This window comes from Ambystoma mexicanum, chromosome 2q (genome assembly GCF_040938575.1).
Source record: "Ambystoma mexicanum isolate Mex_15411 chromosome 2q, UKY_AmexF1_1, whole genome shotgun sequence".
Classification (NCBI taxonomy): domain Eukaryota; kingdom Metazoa; phylum Chordata; class Amphibia; order Caudata; family Ambystomatidae; genus Ambystoma; species Ambystoma mexicanum.
In genome coordinates, this window is record NC_090924.1 from 74,622,981 (window position 1) to 74,639,090 (window position 16,110).

A 16,110-nucleotide genomic window follows, 5' to 3' on the forward strand; every position below is an offset into this window, starting at 1 on the left:
GGAGTTTTGGTGGAGCCGCTTAATGGAGGGGGAGAGAGAGAACGCATGAGATCATCGCAATGACTCAATTCCTGCAGAATATGGACCTTTTGAGAGCCTAGAAACAGTTTACTTAGATCTTCATTTCCATTTTTCTCTCTCTCGTCTTTAAAAATAAAAGAGTCGTCTTGTCTTGCCTTTAAGCTTGTTGTCAACATGTTTCTTCACGACATGGCAAGATAGTGATGTCATGTGGCTTTCCTAGTGCGCTTGTTTTTAGAAGGAATACTGTACACGTTTATTTTCCCCCTCCCTTACTCTAAATATGACCTACGGATCAGAGCAGGAGCGTTCTCCAGCAGTGTTTTTCTCTCCTTGAATCTGTGTGCCTGGAAACAGGCGTTTGTGACTATAAGCAAGCCGACTCCTTCGTACACTTCCTGATGAATAGCATGCAAGTCACTGTGGCAAAAGCTATGCAAATCGTGCAACCTACCAAAGATGAATTAGAGAACCCCCGGAGAGAACCATTGATTGCAAACACAGATTAGCTTGCTGGCCCAGCAGCCCCGTGCAGGACACGATGTGGAGCTCAGACGTGTAATGGGTTTGGCTGCAATGCAGACAAGCCCAATACACGCGGACAAAAACCACGACAAGCGACCACTAAATGTTATAAGCGACTTTGGACAAAAAGAAACACAAAGTCGTTTATAATAAGCGCCCCTGGCAACACTGAAAAACGTCCCGACGACTTAACAGAAATACGTAACAGACGTCATGACGCCGTAAAGGCATTTTAGAATTTATCGGCAAACTTTTAAACAAATGCACGATGCTAACAAGTATCATAGGGACTTTAAATGTGTGAGTGATAATGAAAGCAACATAAGGCCCTTCTTTAACCTTCTCTGCCCCACATTATAAACGAACAACCCCTCCCCTGGCATGCCAAATCGCCCCCATGCGGGTGAAAAATAAATAACTACTGTCATGCTGGAAATTCGTACCCAAATGCGCCTGTCTGCATAAAACACATATCACCACCTGCTGCACATAACAAATCCTCCAAACCCCACTCCAGCGGGAAGATAACTATTCGCTGTACTGTTCACTGGTAGAGGGGAAATCCCATTAGGAAAGGAGGAACGCGCTTCCCCGCTCCATAAAACACCCCGCCCCCAGGCAAATTTTCCATCTGCATGAGAAAACCCCAAAAAGAACAATCCGCCTGTACTTTAAGTAAATCTCACCCCTAATGTACATTACATACCCCCAAAATACACAGACATTCCCCCACCCCCCGCTTTGCATTAAAGTAACAATCAACATGAGAAATCTTTTAAGACTTACCATAAATCAATCAACTATACGAAATATTCTCCGTACTGGAGGAATCGTTCCCCTGAGTCCTGCAACGCCTTGCCCCGCCTCTCAGTCCGACTTGTGCAACGCCTAGTTGCCTTGCCTTCCCCCTCTTGCAAAAAAAAAAAAAAGATGACGAAGTTTACGATGCCAAGCACGTGATGCAGAGCACGTGATGACGTGGGCGGAGCGTTGCTATGGAAAGGGAACTAGCATCAGGTCAGTGCGTGCGATCCAGCTCTTGTAGTGAATTTTATATCCATTTCTTTTAGCATCCATTAACTTAGACTTTCTCACCCCTTTGTTATATTGTTAAGAGGAGCCCTTTTGCAACCTCTGGAAATGCGCGTTTAAGCTTTAATTATTTGTATTGTACTTATCACATGTTGAAATTAAACATTGAAAGTACGTGACTTTCTAAACATATGGTTTTGAAATTACACAGGGCAGCATGTTGTTGGTATTGTAGACACCGTAGCTGCTCTGAAGTTCATTTGCGCTAAGGTTCAGGCTCTGTAACGCTCGCAGACGCAGTAACTGCTGTGCAGCTACTACACAGACCCTGCTCAGGTGTAAGTGACTACATATATAATGAACAGTCCTGTTTCTTGACCTGGACGAAGCGGGCAGCTGCCTGGGGCACAATTGACCCGGGGGCGTAATTGCCCCATGAGGGCAAAATTTCCCTGGATGTGGGACGTGATTGCCGTGGGGAGAGTAGCCGCAGCATAGTAGCAGCAGCTCCTGACTTGCAGTCACATAGTACTTGTGTAACGTTATGGAAGTCAGAGGCTCTCTGAACTTTTGCACTACTTGGGGTGGGGACATAAAAGGGCACCTTTCCTGGTGGCCGCCCGCCTTTGTAATCAAGCAGGAACAACACACCATGGAGGGAAAAAGACGGCTGCCTTTGAGCGTTCCCGGCTTCCCGCCTGACACTCCAATTGCTTTCTACCAGGACCAGTGAGCAAAGTAATAAGACTGCGTTGCCTCCCCGACTCGCTTGTGTGCAGAACTACTCAGAAAGAAGGTAGGTACAGCCCGACCCTTCTGTTGACATTTTAGAAAATGTTCCTTTAAACTGTGTACATAGGCTGGCGCTCAAACTAGTTTGCATAATTCAGAGTGCATTGTGGACAAGAACGGGCAAATGGGAATATTTTGTATTACACTTTCCTAGTCCAGATTTTTTTCCAACGTGTAGACGCCTTCCTCGGTTGAATCGAGTGCGTGTATTGCAATCGCTTTGCTGTGTTCCTGCTTCGTCTTTAGAATATGTGCTGCGTCTGAAAGGGTAAATGGCAGAACGTAGCTACACTCTGTTCTGTCCCAAAAAAGTTTAAACGGCAGAAACATTTCTCAGTTAGAGTTGAAAGCGTACATTGGAAGTTGCTGCTGTTCTGGGCACTTTCAGCCGCAACCTTTCTTCTTTGTTGGTTTTAATTGGACAGGTTTGAAACTTGGTACTGTTTTCTGCAGTTCGGAGAACTTCATTTGTTTAGAGTTAGGATTCGCGGCAGGAAGATATGGAACTAATTACACTTCTTTTCATGGTTCCATTGAAGTTTTATTCCCATGCAAATAGTTCTTCGTCCTGGCGGGAGTCCTTTCTCGTACTGAGTTGGCTGCAGTGGTGCAGCCAGGATTTCTAGACCGGGTGAACCTGCGCTGTGTACAAGTGGGCCTATGGCAAAGGGCCCCATAAACCAAGGGGAATATATCTGATGAGACGGTTTGTTTGCTTTTGCTCGGTCCCGCAGACAAGATCCGAGTTTGAGCTTTGATGGTATATCTTTATTTCATTGTTTAGAACAGCAAAATGGTACTCCTTTCATGGGCAGGGCAAGGATGATGGGCAGAAAGGTTCTGGCCAGAATTCAAAAACGTAGGAAGTGCAAAGATCTCTGGAGGTTTACATGCATGTGTAACATGCATCCTATAGGATGAGCCCCTTGCATGGACAAATGTAAGTGTTTTCTGCTGCACAACAGTAATCTGCATACAAAATAACTCTGAAGTGTGAATATTTGACCACTAGTAATATATTGAGACCAATGCCCACTTTTTATCACATGCTTTTTTCCCACACTCTTGTTTCTTTAAAAAGAGGCAGAAAAAGCGCTCTCTAATCCTAACTAACAGGCAGCTACCATCTTTGTGTTTCATTTTTCATTCCTGTAAAGGTTATATAAACGGGCATACAAGTACCAGAGTGCAATTTGATATGAGGTTTATTATTTCAGTCCAGAAATTGGACTACTTGAGATCCTGTCCTGTGGGTTGAATTACTTTGAAAAGTTCTACACAGGCCCCTGAAGGCCATGTGCGATGGACGGATGGTATAGTGAATGTGTTCCACTTCTATTTAAAAGGGTTTCTGCCATTTAATACGTGACCAAATGTAAGGTGTCTTTCACTGTAAGAGATTATGCCCAGCGGGTGTAAGGCTCAAATAAGGACGGCCATGCAGACAGAGTGAAAGAGATTAAAGTGGGACAGAAAATGAGATAGTCAAGGAAAAGGTGAGGAAAGCGAGTCTAAGAAAGGGGGAACGATAGAGGAAAATATAGGCCCTATACGGGAAGCAAAATGAGGGCAGAGATTGCACTTGAGAAAAATGGAGGCAAAGGGTGGTTAAAGGGCAAGAGTGAGATGGAAGAAAGCTGAGGGTAGGGGTAGATGTGACTCGGAGGAGGAGTTGAAATGTAACTGGGAGAGAGCATTGTGACCAGACTGGGTAGAGACTGCTGTATCACACTTGTTGTGAAATGCACACCGAAATGTGCAAATTGGCTAAGCTTCAGGGCTGCAGGAGGACTCAGTGAAGTGGAGTCCAGCCCTCTGTGATCACATCAGCTGAATGCCTCTGTTTGATGTTTTGTCAGAAGAGTTGTTTGCTGACAAGTACTTTCCTTTGGCACAGTGCACCTTCTGGGTACTGAAAAGTGAACGCTCGTAGATGTGCCAGAAGTCAGGCTGTTGTGACCTGCAGCCTATGTGGGAAGTTGGTCCTAGGTGAACTGAGGGATGCTCTTACCCTCAGGCCACATGCTGCTTTTTATTTACCTCCGTGCCTCTTGGTTCACTCTGGCCTCGTAACGAAGCTCGCCGGTGCTCCTGTGCTGTTCTGGTTCCTCACCTCTGTATTCCATTTCAGTTTTTGCTTTCTTAATGGTTAAAACAAAGACGATTCAGTTGAGGAATATTGTATTAGATTGATTGAGTTTCTGGTCAGATGTTGCCTGCCTATTTGACCTGGAGGCTGGCATCTGTACTGTAGATAAGTAGGATGTTTCCACTTTATGGCTATGTGAAATGCGTCAGAGGCTGTGATCGAGACCTTCTGCCCTTTCCTTCCGCACAAATAGAACTATCTGAAAGCACCATCACCTTAAAAGTGACTTTCAAATGACAAACGGCACTCCAAAAATTGCTCAACAATCTGATTCGATTTGACCTGTTAATTAAAAGGAAAGCCTGTAAACAATGTGCCATATGGTCCTAATTCAAGCAGCCCTTTCTCTGAACCAAAAGTTATTGCCTCCCACAAACTTTAAAGTGCAGGTCGTGGTAATGAGTGGAGTTTCCAGACTACCTTTTACCCCATCTGCCAATTCAGACCCTTGTTTTGTTGTAGTTGGGTAACAGCGTATTTGGTTGAGAGAGGGATTGACACTTGCAATGTGAGATGGGGAACCTGTCAGCCATTGGTAGGAATTGGCATACATCGTATTTGTCCAAATGCTAGAAAAGTTTTGTTCAAATAGGTATGGCCATGATATGGCCTCTCCAATTTTGGGCTACTTTCAACTCAGCACCTTTAGAATGGAACCTCCTTACCGCTACTTTGCTTCGCAATCAATGCATCATTTAAACTGAAAAGACTTTTAAAAAAACGTTTTTGGGGAGGTTGGATTATTCCTAGCAAGAATATTGCAACATGTTATAATTGGTCCATACTTTCTGGTTATTTCTGTTACTTCAGGCGTTTGAACTTACTGGCAATGTCGAAACCAATAAGACCTTCAGGAGCACAGGACTGGCAGAGAAAAAAAAGTGGCGCAAGGTATCAAAAGTGCCAAAGTACTATCTTCATTCTTCAAAAGAAGTAGATAAGCGCCCTGCCCAAGGCCAGGCAACAGGTATTCCTGAGGAAACGTTGCTGCCTGTGGCCATGCCACAAGTTTCAAGAGATGAGGCCTCAAGAATCCAAGAACTAGAGGGCAATGATGACCGACGGAAACAAGGCAGTAAAACGTGTTGGTTTGAAGACATTTCTTTATGGCCTAAATCAGTGCCTCAACATGTGCGTGATCAAATTGTAATGGGAGGGCCACCTCCTAGTTATTCATACCCAAAGGATGACAAAAATAGGCACTTTTCTTCTTCATGTGGGCTCATGGTATTACCTAACAAAGAAACAGTCTCCAGGCCATGGCTGCAATATTCCATTTTGACTAATAGAGTACTGTTTTTGCTGTAGGATTTTTGGCCCTATGCCAAAATCAGAACTTGGTAGTGATGGCATTAATAACTGGAAGCATATTGATAACTATTTGAAAATGCACAAACGGTCTCCTGAACATGCCAAATCCAGTGGCAAGTGGGTGGATGCTGAAAGGTGCCTCACAGGACATGCTGGTATTGATTCTCTCATGCAAGATCAAATACAGGCAGAGACCAAGATTTGTCAGGCTGTGATTGAAAGAATTATATCAGTTGTTGTCTTTCTGTCCAGTAGTAATTTTTGTTTCCGTGGCTCTTCAAACAAGTTACTTACTCAGAACAATGGACATTTCTTAGGCCTTGTTGAACTACAGGGACATTTGTTCCGATCGTGATGGATCATTTGCATCAAGTGACCTCACAAGAGAACCACAGTCACTATTGAGGAAATGTTATTCAGAATGAACTAATTTGTTTAATGGGGTCTCAAGTAAAGAATGCCATTTTACAAATGGTGAAGGATGCCAAATATTTCTCTGTTATTTTGGATTGTACCCCAAATATAAACCAGACCAAGCAACTGTCTTACACTGTAGGAATTGTGGATATTACAGGCAAAGGCATTTCTGTGGAGGAATATTTTATAGGGTATCGCCCCGCAGACAACACATCTGGTGAAGGACTTGTAAACCTTCTGTATTCTGAAATGTCAGAATGCGGTCTAGAGATGGACAACTGCCATGGTCAGGGGTCTGATAGTGGTGCAAACATGATTGGGGTAAACAAAGGAGTCCAAGCGCAAGTTCTCGAGCAATACTCACGTGCATTTTGTAACCCATGTGGCTGCCAAAGTTTAAATTTGGTGGTTGGCGATGCTTCCAAATCCTCTGTGAAATCTGTTTCTCTTTTTAGTGTACTTCATAGACTCTAAAATTTGTTTAAAGCTTCAATCAAACGCTGGAGCATTCTCAGTGAGCATGTAAAAAATCTTTCCTTGAACAAGGTCTGTGAAACACAATGGGAATGTAGAATTGAGAGCTGTGCAGTATCAATTTGTTGAGATACTCACAGCACTCATGAGCATTGAAGAAAAAGTAAATGACCCAACATTGTCCTCGGAGGCTAAATCCCTTGCTTTACACTTGGAAGATTTCAGTTTTATTTGTACTTAAGTTGTGAGGTATGACCTTCTATTTCAGGTGAACATTGTAAGCAAATCTATGCAGTCCAAACACATTGATTTGCCGGCCAGCAATGACCTGCTTAAGAACTGCATTGCCTTTGTCAAAAGTTATAGGAGTGTTGGTTTTGAGTCTGCTGTAACAGCAAAAGACAGAGCCTTACTTTTAAGGCACCCTACTTTTAAGACAACTAAACGTCATAGGAAAAAAAGAAAATGTTAGCGTATGAGACTCACGACGAGACCCCTGAGAATGAAGAACATTTTTTTTAAGTAACCGTATTTTATACCCTGATTGACACAATAACTACTTCGTTTGAAAGTCGCTTTTCCCAGTTGTCTGCACACAACACAAGCTGGGGTTTCATGTACAACATAAAGCTCTTGCCTGGGAAAGAACAACTGATACAATTGTGCAAGCACCTAGAGCAATTGTTAGCAAAGGGTGGTGATAGTGCACCAGAATCTGATATAGATGGCTCGCAGTTGTCCAAGGAACAGAGGCATGTCCAGCCATCACTTCAGAAGAGTTCTATTATGCCCCTTCAAGTTTTGCAGCACATTCATCATACAAAACACATTGGTTGTTTCCAAATGTGTGGGTTGACATGAGGCTCTTACTAACAATTCCAATTACAGTGGCAAGTGGTGAGAGGAGCGTTAGTAAATTGAAACTGATAAAGACATACTTGTGCTCCACAATGGCAAAGGATAGGCCATCACCCCTTGCAATACTTTCAATTGAGAGTGAACTTGTTGAAAACTGTCAAAACCTTAGACAGTTATGTATATCACACAATTCACTCGATATTCTGGAGCTAATTGCAAACAGTCTTTCCCCACAAGAGCGCAGTCTGCAGGAATATAGTGCGCCTGACAGACTAGGGGCTTGAGTGAAAAGGCAGGAGCAGCAGCAGCAACAGAGCTAGAGGAAAGAACAATAACAACAGTTCAGCACAGTAGTCAAGGATACTGTCAAGTTTAAGAACTTCCTCCCCCTCCTCCTCACCTGGCTCCTCAGAGGTATACTCTATTGGGATGGTCTCGGTCTTCTTTCGTTCCTTCCGTGCAGTGGGGGTATCTCACTTGGGTGACCTGATCTTCTTTTCGTGCAGGTAGGGTCTGGCCCCTCCGGAGGCCACCTTGGCCGAGAAGGAAATCTAACCCCGTGGACCCCCGGGGGGCCATCCCTAATCAGGGAAAAAGCACGAAGGCGGAAAAACCCTGTAAGTTCAGATGGATTCAGTTGGCTGTAATTCACTTCCTTGATGACCTGAAGGCAGCCGGTGTAGGTAGAATTCAAGGGAATGTTTGTTTGGCAATATAAATCCTTGGAGTTAGGGCGGAAGTTTGATGAATAGATGGAAAAGGAGGGTACACAAAAATAGAAAGGAGTCGAAGAAAAACCCGATAGTGAAGGTGACTAGGGATAGTGAGAAACCGTCAGAGCTTGTAGTAAGTACCGAACAAGGAGAAATAAGGTAAGCCGACAGGAAGATGCTTACGGAGCGGGAGACCGCTTAGTGAACGAAATTGAGGAGCAGGGACCGGCTGCAGAAAATAGCAAGGGCGTAGTAAAGGCAGCCCTAGCAAAGTATAAGGCAAGAAGACAGAAAACCTGGAAGAGTGGACTAACAAACTTAGGAAGGAACCTGACAGAACAGGAGGATGCGAGGAAGTAGAAAAGTAGGACGTAAGATACCGAAAACAATACAGGGAAGTCTGGAGGCGGCAAGGATAGCAACGGATAAGGACTAGGGAGAGGCAGGCAAAGGGGGCTACAAAAGGTAGAAGGGAAGTAGACGTTCCGACGAGACGGACCAGGAAGGCTGAAAAGGGAAAAAAAAAGGGAAGAGGCAAAGATAAATTCACACTCGAAGTATCCTCACGAACCGTAGCGTTAGTAAACAGATGCAACGCATAGGTCGGTCGGAGGAGTCAGCATATAAGGACTCGTCCGCCATCTTGGGTGAGGACTGAAACGCGCGTACAGCAATCAATGCCTCCAGCGTTTCCAGACCCTCCAATCCGAGTTCCTGACAGTATGCCCCCTTCTTCTCGGAGATCCCCCGGGTTTGCCCGGATGAAGTCGGTGGAATCGTCGTACTAACTGTGGGGCATGGACATGGCTCACTGGTTCCCAAGTCCGCTCTTCAACTGGATAACCCTTCCAGTGGACCAGATAGTACAGTCATCCTTTGTGGTATCTGGAATCCACTAAATGGGATACTTCATATTCGTCGGGAACAGGAGACACTTGAGTACGCCCTCTGAATACGGGTCTCTTGAAAGGGTCCTCCTTATGTTCTTTCAAAAGGGAGACGTGGAAGACTGGGTGCACCCTTTTGAGATATTCCGGTAGCCTGAGCTTGAATGCCACAGGGTTTATCTGTTGTAAAATTGGAAATGGCCCAAGGAAGCGCGAGGAGAATTTGCCTTTATGAACCCATCTCGGCAGGAATCTGGTGGATAACCAGACCAACTGCCCTATCTTCCATGCAGGATTGCCACTCTGTCCCTTGTCTGCCCATTCCTTTTGCGAATGTTGACTTGCTTGATGAGCTTCTTTGGCCAATTTGTGTACCTCTAGTAGGTCCTATAGAACTCCATCAAGAGCTAGGATCTTGGTAGAAGGAGGACTAAGCCAGGGTAAGTGTTGGGGATGATACCCATATGTACAATACAAGGGACTCATCTGGATCGAGGTATGCAGGGCGTTATTGTAGGCAAATTCTGCTTGAGGGAGAAAGCGATACCATTCTTCTTCTTGTTGAGGACTGCAGAAGCATCGGAGATATTGTTCAAGGCTGGCGTTTAACCTTTCTGTTTGTCCATTGCTCTGCGGGTGATACCCTGAAGAGAGAGCCTTGTGAATACCCAGAATTTGGCAGAGAGAGGTCCAAAATTTGGATGTGAATTGGGGGCCTCTGTCCGACACGATGGTTCTGGGTAAACCATGTAGACGGACAATGTCCCGGAGAAAGGTTGCTGCCATCTCGGAGGCAGACGGTTTCTGTTTGAAGGCAGAAAAATGGCCCAATTTGCTGAATGAGTCTATGGTCACCATGATGACTGTCATGCCATAGGATGAAGGGAGGTCTACTATAAAATCAGTGGATATGTGCTCCCAAGGGCGGTTTGGTAAGGAATGCTGCTGCAACAATCCTAGGGGTCTTCCAGTTCGGTATTTGTTAGAGGCACAGACTGAACAAGTAGAAACGTACTGGTTTACATCCCTTCTTAAGGTTGGCCACCAAAAACCTCTCCGTAGTAGGTCATATGTCTTCCTTATACCTGAATGTCCTGTTAAAGGCGTATCATGACACCAAGACAATATCTGTACCTGTAGCTTCTTGGTCGGAATATAGAGTGCACCTTCATAGTAGTACAATCCGTCCTTGCCTTGGCTCACTTTAGATGGAAACTCTGTGCACATCTGATACTGTGGTACCAGATCTTGTAGAAAGGAAACCGTAGATGCCAACACAGTAAGGTTTGGGAAAATGAGCTCATGTCCCTTTATAGGAACCAGATTCTTCTCCCAGGCTTCTTGACAAGGCATCAGCCTTCTTATTCTCTGTTCCTGGTATGTATGTAATAACAAAATCATACTGTAAAAAGAAATATGCCCATCTGGCATGTCTGGCGTTGGAACATTCCATCTGCTGCAAAACCCGAAGGTTGCGATGATCCGTTCGAATGGTAAATTGATGGTTAGCTCCCTGTAGTAGATGTCTCCACTCTTGACAGACCAATTTAATCTCCAAAAGCTCCTTCTCGATAACAGAATAGTTGCGTTCGCTACAGGTAAGGGTCTTAGAATAATATGCTACAGGGTGTTCATATCCATCTTCCTGCTCTTGAAGTAGGACTGCCCCTACTGCTCCTGAAGAGGCGTCCGTCTCCAGAATGTACGGTCTGGTCTGATCAGGTTGGACCAGGATGGGTGCAGTAGAAAAGCATTTCTTTAAGAAAAATTGGAGCGCCCTTTGGGGTTCATCGGCAAAAATGAACTTAACACCCTTCTTCAATAAAGAGGTCAGAGGTAACACCTTGTTGGGGATGAACCTCCGATAAAAATTGGCCAATCCTAAGAAGCTCTGCAGCTCCTTGATGTTAACTGGATTCTTCCACTCAATAATGGCCCTTACCTTGTTAGCATCCATTTCGATACCTTACTTGGACAAAATGAATCCCAAGTAGGACACAGAAGTAGATTCAAAAATGCATTTCTCATGTTTAACCAGCAACTGATGGGATTGAAGACGTCGTAGGACCTGTTTGACCAATGATCTGTGATCTGAAAGAGTCTTGGAGAAGACAAGAATATCATCTAGATACACTACCACAGATACAAATAGCATATCCGAAAAAACCTTGTCCATGTACCTTTGGAAGACTGCTGGAGCATTTACTAGGCCAAACGGCATTACTCTATACTCGAAGAGTCCAAAAGGGGTACGGAACCCTGTCTTCCATTCGTCCCCCTGTCTTATTCTCAGAAGGTACAAAGCTTGACTTAAGAGGAGCTTATCAAAGTATTCCGCTCCTTGTACCGCCTCCAGGATATCTCAAATCAAGGGCATGGGGTATCTATCCCGGATGGTGACCTTGTTCAAGCCCCGGTAATCTATACAAGGGCGTAGTTCAGCCGAGTCTTTCTTAGGAATGAAGAACAATGAAGCTCCACAAGCAGACTTAGACTCTTGGATGAGTCCGTTCTGTATGTTTGCGTCAAAGTAATCCCTTAATGCCTTCCTCTCCGGTAACGTCAGTGGATACATCCTCCCAAAGGGTTCCACGGCATCTGGTGTTAGGTCAATGCAGCAGTCCTCAGCTCTATGCGGTGGGAGTTGTCGGGGTATGGTATCCAGGAATACCTCAGAGAATTCCTGATAGTGGAGAGGAACAGAGGCAACTGTGATCCGTTTTGGGATTCTGCTTATGGAAGATTCAGGGTTCTTTGAGACCAAAGGTAATTCAAAACAGTGAGATTTACAAAACTGGAGTCGAAGTGTACCTTGTTGGCGGTCCAATCAATGTGAGGGTTGTGCCTCCTTAACCATGGAATGCCGATAACCAAAGGAAAATGGGCTGCTCGGATCTGATCGAAGACCAGAAACTCCTCGTGGTGGTTTAACTTCATTCTTAAGGGGATTGTCTCCTTAGTTATCGGCCCAGACGACAAGGGTCTACCATCAACCCCTTCCACTGGGAAAGGTGTGGCCTTGGTTCTATTGGATACAAGATGTTCCGCTGCCCACTTGGAGTCTATAAAGTTCCCTGTTGCTCCACAGTCAAGCATAGCTAATACTTCAGTGGGACCGGCCTCTGTCAGCCAAAGGTGGACTCGGAACACCATCAAACTGCTAACCTCCGGAGTGTGTACTGCTCTTGTATGGTTGCAAGGGTGTTTGAGACTTCCCCCGAAACTTCCCTTGCTGTAGATCTGGGGTTGAAGTTTCCCTGTCTTCTAGGAGGTAGTTCAGGACAATCTCTTAATAAGTGCTTTGAAGAGCCGCAATACATACACATCCCAGAGTCTCTTCTTCTCTTTCTCTCTTCCTGCGTTAACGGTCCTCGGGTTGTTCCAATCTGCATAGGTTCATCCGGGGGATGAGAAGAACTGGTGGGAGGATTGGATGAGGGTAGAGGGGTTGGTCGAGTAGTGCCTCGGCTTCTTCTTTTGGATCGTCTTTCCTTCAAACGAAACTCTATCTGAAGAGACAATGTAACAAGGTCCTGAAAAGGCGCAGGTCGGGCTACTCGGTCTAGCTCATCCTTGATCTCTTCATGAAGGCCACGTCGATAAATGGTTTGCTGGGCGGAATCCGGCCAATCCGCCTTGGCTGCCAGTCTCTGGAAACGGGAGAGATAGGTCTGGACATCAGTGTTTCCTTGTTCGACATCTAAGATTGCTTCTAAAGAAGAGTAAAATACCCCCGGTCTGTCGAATCGTTCCTTAAACACCTCCGTAAAACGATTGTAGTCATCCAAAATTGGTTCATTTCTGGTTACAAATGGTGTAGCCCATGAAAGTGAATTTCCCATTAGATTGGCTATGATAAACCCAACCTTTGATCGAGCAGTCTCATAGGTGTGGCTACGAAAGGCAAAATATACCGTGCACGCATCAAGGAATTCCTTCATTCCTCCGGGGTGCCCATCATACTTGCCAAAGGATAAAGGCATCGTAGGCAAGTCTCCGCGGTCGTCACGATGCATTACAACCTGTTGTCGGAGGGCGATATTTTCAGTTCTCAAGGCCTGGACCTCCATCGTTAGATTTTGCATGGCCGCCACTAGTTCCTGATACTGTTCCAATGACGCCATGGTGGATTCTGGGTGTTGTATGCTGTCAAGTTTAAGAACTTCCTCCCCCTCCTCCTCACCTGGCTCCTCAGAGGTATACTCTATTGGGATGGTCTCGGTCTTCTTTTGTTCCTTCCGTGCAGTGGGGGTATCTCTTTTGGGTGTCCTGATCTTCTTTTCGTGCAGGTAGGGTCTGGCCCCTCCGGAGGCCACCTTGGCCGAGAAGGAACCCTAACCGCGGGGACCCCCAGGGGCCAGCCCTAATCAGGGAAAAAGCACAAAGGCGGAAAAAACCCTGTAAGTTCAGATGGGTTCAGTTGGCTGTAATTCACTTCCTTGATGACCTGAAGGCAGCCGGTGTAGGTAGAATTCAAGGGAATGTTTGTTTGGCAATATAAATCCTTGGAGTTAGGGCGGAAGTTTGATGAATTGCTGGAAAAGGAGGGTACACAAAAACAGAAAGGAGTCGAAGAAAAACCCGATAGTGAAGGTGACTAGGGATAGTGAGAAACCGTCAGAGCTTGTAGTAAGTACCGAACAAGGAGCAATAAGGTAAGCCGACAGGAAGATGCTTACGGAGCGGGAGACCGCTTAGTATATGAAATTGAGGAGCCGGGACCGGCTGCAGAAAATAGCAAGGGCGTAGTAAAGGCAGCCCTAGCAAAGTATAAGGCAAGAAGACAAAAAACCTGGAAGAGTGGGCTAACAAACGTAGGAAGGAACCTGACAGAACAGGAGGATGCGAGGAAGTAGAAAAGTAGGACGTAAGATAGCAAAAACAATATAGGTAAGTCTGGAGGCGGCAAGGATAGCAACGGATAAGGACTAGGGAGAGGCAGGCAAAGGGGGCTACAAAAGGTAGAAGGGAAGTAGACGTTCCGACGAGACGGACCAGGAAGGCTGAAAAGGAAAAAAAAAGGGAAGAGGCAAAGATAAATTCACGGACGAAGTATCCTCACAAACCGTAGCATTGGTAAACAGATACAACGTGTAGGTCGGTGGGAGGAGTCAGCATATAAGGACTCATCCGCCATCTTGGGTGAGGACTGAAACGCGCATATGGCAATCAATGCCTCCAGCGTTTCCAGACCCTCCAATCCGAGTTCCTGACAGATACCAACTTTGGCAACCACCACCTTCTGCTTCCCACTCTTACCTGCTCCGTGAAGGAAAAGACCCGAAACCGACTTGGCGCCACAGAATCAGCAAGGTGAAAAAAGGTGTAGAGAAATCCACAGAGTAAGTTCAGAATGCCAAATAGTCAGTGTTGATGCACCTGACCCGATCTAAAAAGGTATCCAAGGCAGCCCGTCGATACTCTGCATAGCGTCCCAAAGGTAAGTGAAGGATGGGTGACCAGAGGTGAAATCAGGAGAGCGTCCAGAGTGGTCACCAAGATGTCCAGAAAAAAGGTCCTTGAAAGTTCAGCAAAGCGTCCCAAAGGTATGGCAAAAAATAAAATAAAAGAAAATAAGAAATGGGATTTTCGCAGGAGATGATAGGGAAAGCAAAGCTAGGTGGTTTGTGAAAGTAGAAAAGGCTGAAGGAAGTGGAACACAGGTAAGTGAAAAAGTAAAGGTCGTAGCTGAGACGGGAGTCGGAAACTGCTTGACAAGCACTAGCAGATTTAAACACAGGGTAACTGGAATCCAAGAACTAACGTAACAAGGCACGATGCAGTAAGAAAATCCAGGTAAGCAATTCAGCGTCGGGTAACCGGGGAATCAATCTGAAGGAGCCGGGCACCAAAAACCAAGGGGCAATCCAAGAGAATAGTCTGTGATAACAGGCAAGGATCGGAAACAGGAGTCATGACGTAAGTAAGAGAGTTCAAAGCACTTCGAAACTGGCAGCACATGCAAAATTAAGGAGCACCCGAGCCGCGGTTATGTTGACTACTAATAGTCTACTAGCGTGCGGACGCGGAAACACGTTACGTGCTCCTCACGTGACAATAGTGCTTAAGAAAGCTACTGGCGCGCAATTCTGGGAAATGTAGTCCGAACAGGACCGCCGAACCTGCAGCGTTGGCCAGGTGACATAAGGGGTGCCCAGATGCTGTCGCCGCCGCACATGGGGCCGGCGCATGACAAAAACATTGATTATGCAGCAGCAATAAATGCTTTCGCAGCAGCAAAGTCAAGGAGAGTGTCCTTAACATAGACTAAAAATTGACACAAAACTTTAAAAGTAGTATATACTGTTTGTGTACTCTGCTTTGTCCGAGGAATTACTGCAAAGTTTTTGAATCATGATGTAATAAAACTGATTTCATTTGTTTAGCAGTGATTTATTGACCTTGGGTAGGAGTTGCTCAACAGTGTAGTTTGAGAGTGGCACGCGGGCAGGGGGTGGGTGCGCTTTCTAGTGTTTCGTCCTGGGCGCCAAATGGACTAGAAACTGCCCTGATAATAATACCTGCGCAGGCTAATGATTGCAGATGCGTACTGTCTTCCGCTCCTCTATTTTCATTATGTCCCCCTTCACCTCTTGCAACGATTGGGACAGTCCCGGTGGCATCATGCTCAACTGCGACTGAATGGTGTTCGCTATCTTGTCCCAAAAATCCTGAAAGCATTGGTGAAGGACCCCCTGTGTGACCACTTAATCTTTTGCAGTACCTGCCAGCGCCTCCAGATCCTCTCCTGCCTGGGCCTCTGATCTCCTCCAGCCGGTACCTTGCGATCTCTGCGCCAGAGTCTCTGCAGATTGCCCTCCTGTGGTTTCTTCACAGACTTGGGGGCAGCTTGCATGTCCTTCACCTTGTTTTTGGACATGGTGCGTAGGCAGGTCTGTTGGGGGGGGGGGAGCCCTGCCCCCGCCTCTTC

The 16,110-nt window shown here is 45.7% G+C and overlaps 2 protein-coding genes across 4 annotated transcripts in view; one reads left to right on the forward strand and one right to left on the reverse strand.

Annotated features, from left to right (window-relative positions):
- The window catches only part of ANKS3 (ankyrin repeat and sterile alpha motif domain containing 3), a 590,125-nt gene extending 588,681 nt beyond the window's left edge, over window positions 1-1,444 (reverse strand). For both annotated transcript variants that reach the window (XM_069646876.1, XM_069646875.1), the window contains exon 1: window positions 1,333-1,444. The gene's annotated coding sequence lies outside the window, so the exon portion shown is untranslated. The remainder of the gene's footprint in view (window positions 1-1,332) is intronic.
- A 37-nt stretch (window positions 1,445-1,481) lies between these two features.
- Window positions 1,482-16,110, forward strand: part of DNAAF8 (dynein axonemal assembly factor 8) — a 1,512,143-nt gene continuing 1,497,514 nt past the window's right edge. Inside the window, exon 1 of one of the 2 annotated variants that reach the window (XM_069646874.1) lies at window positions 1,482-1,563. The gene's annotated coding sequence lies outside the window, so the exon portion shown is untranslated. The other variant, XM_069646873.1, reaches the window with a different exon arrangement.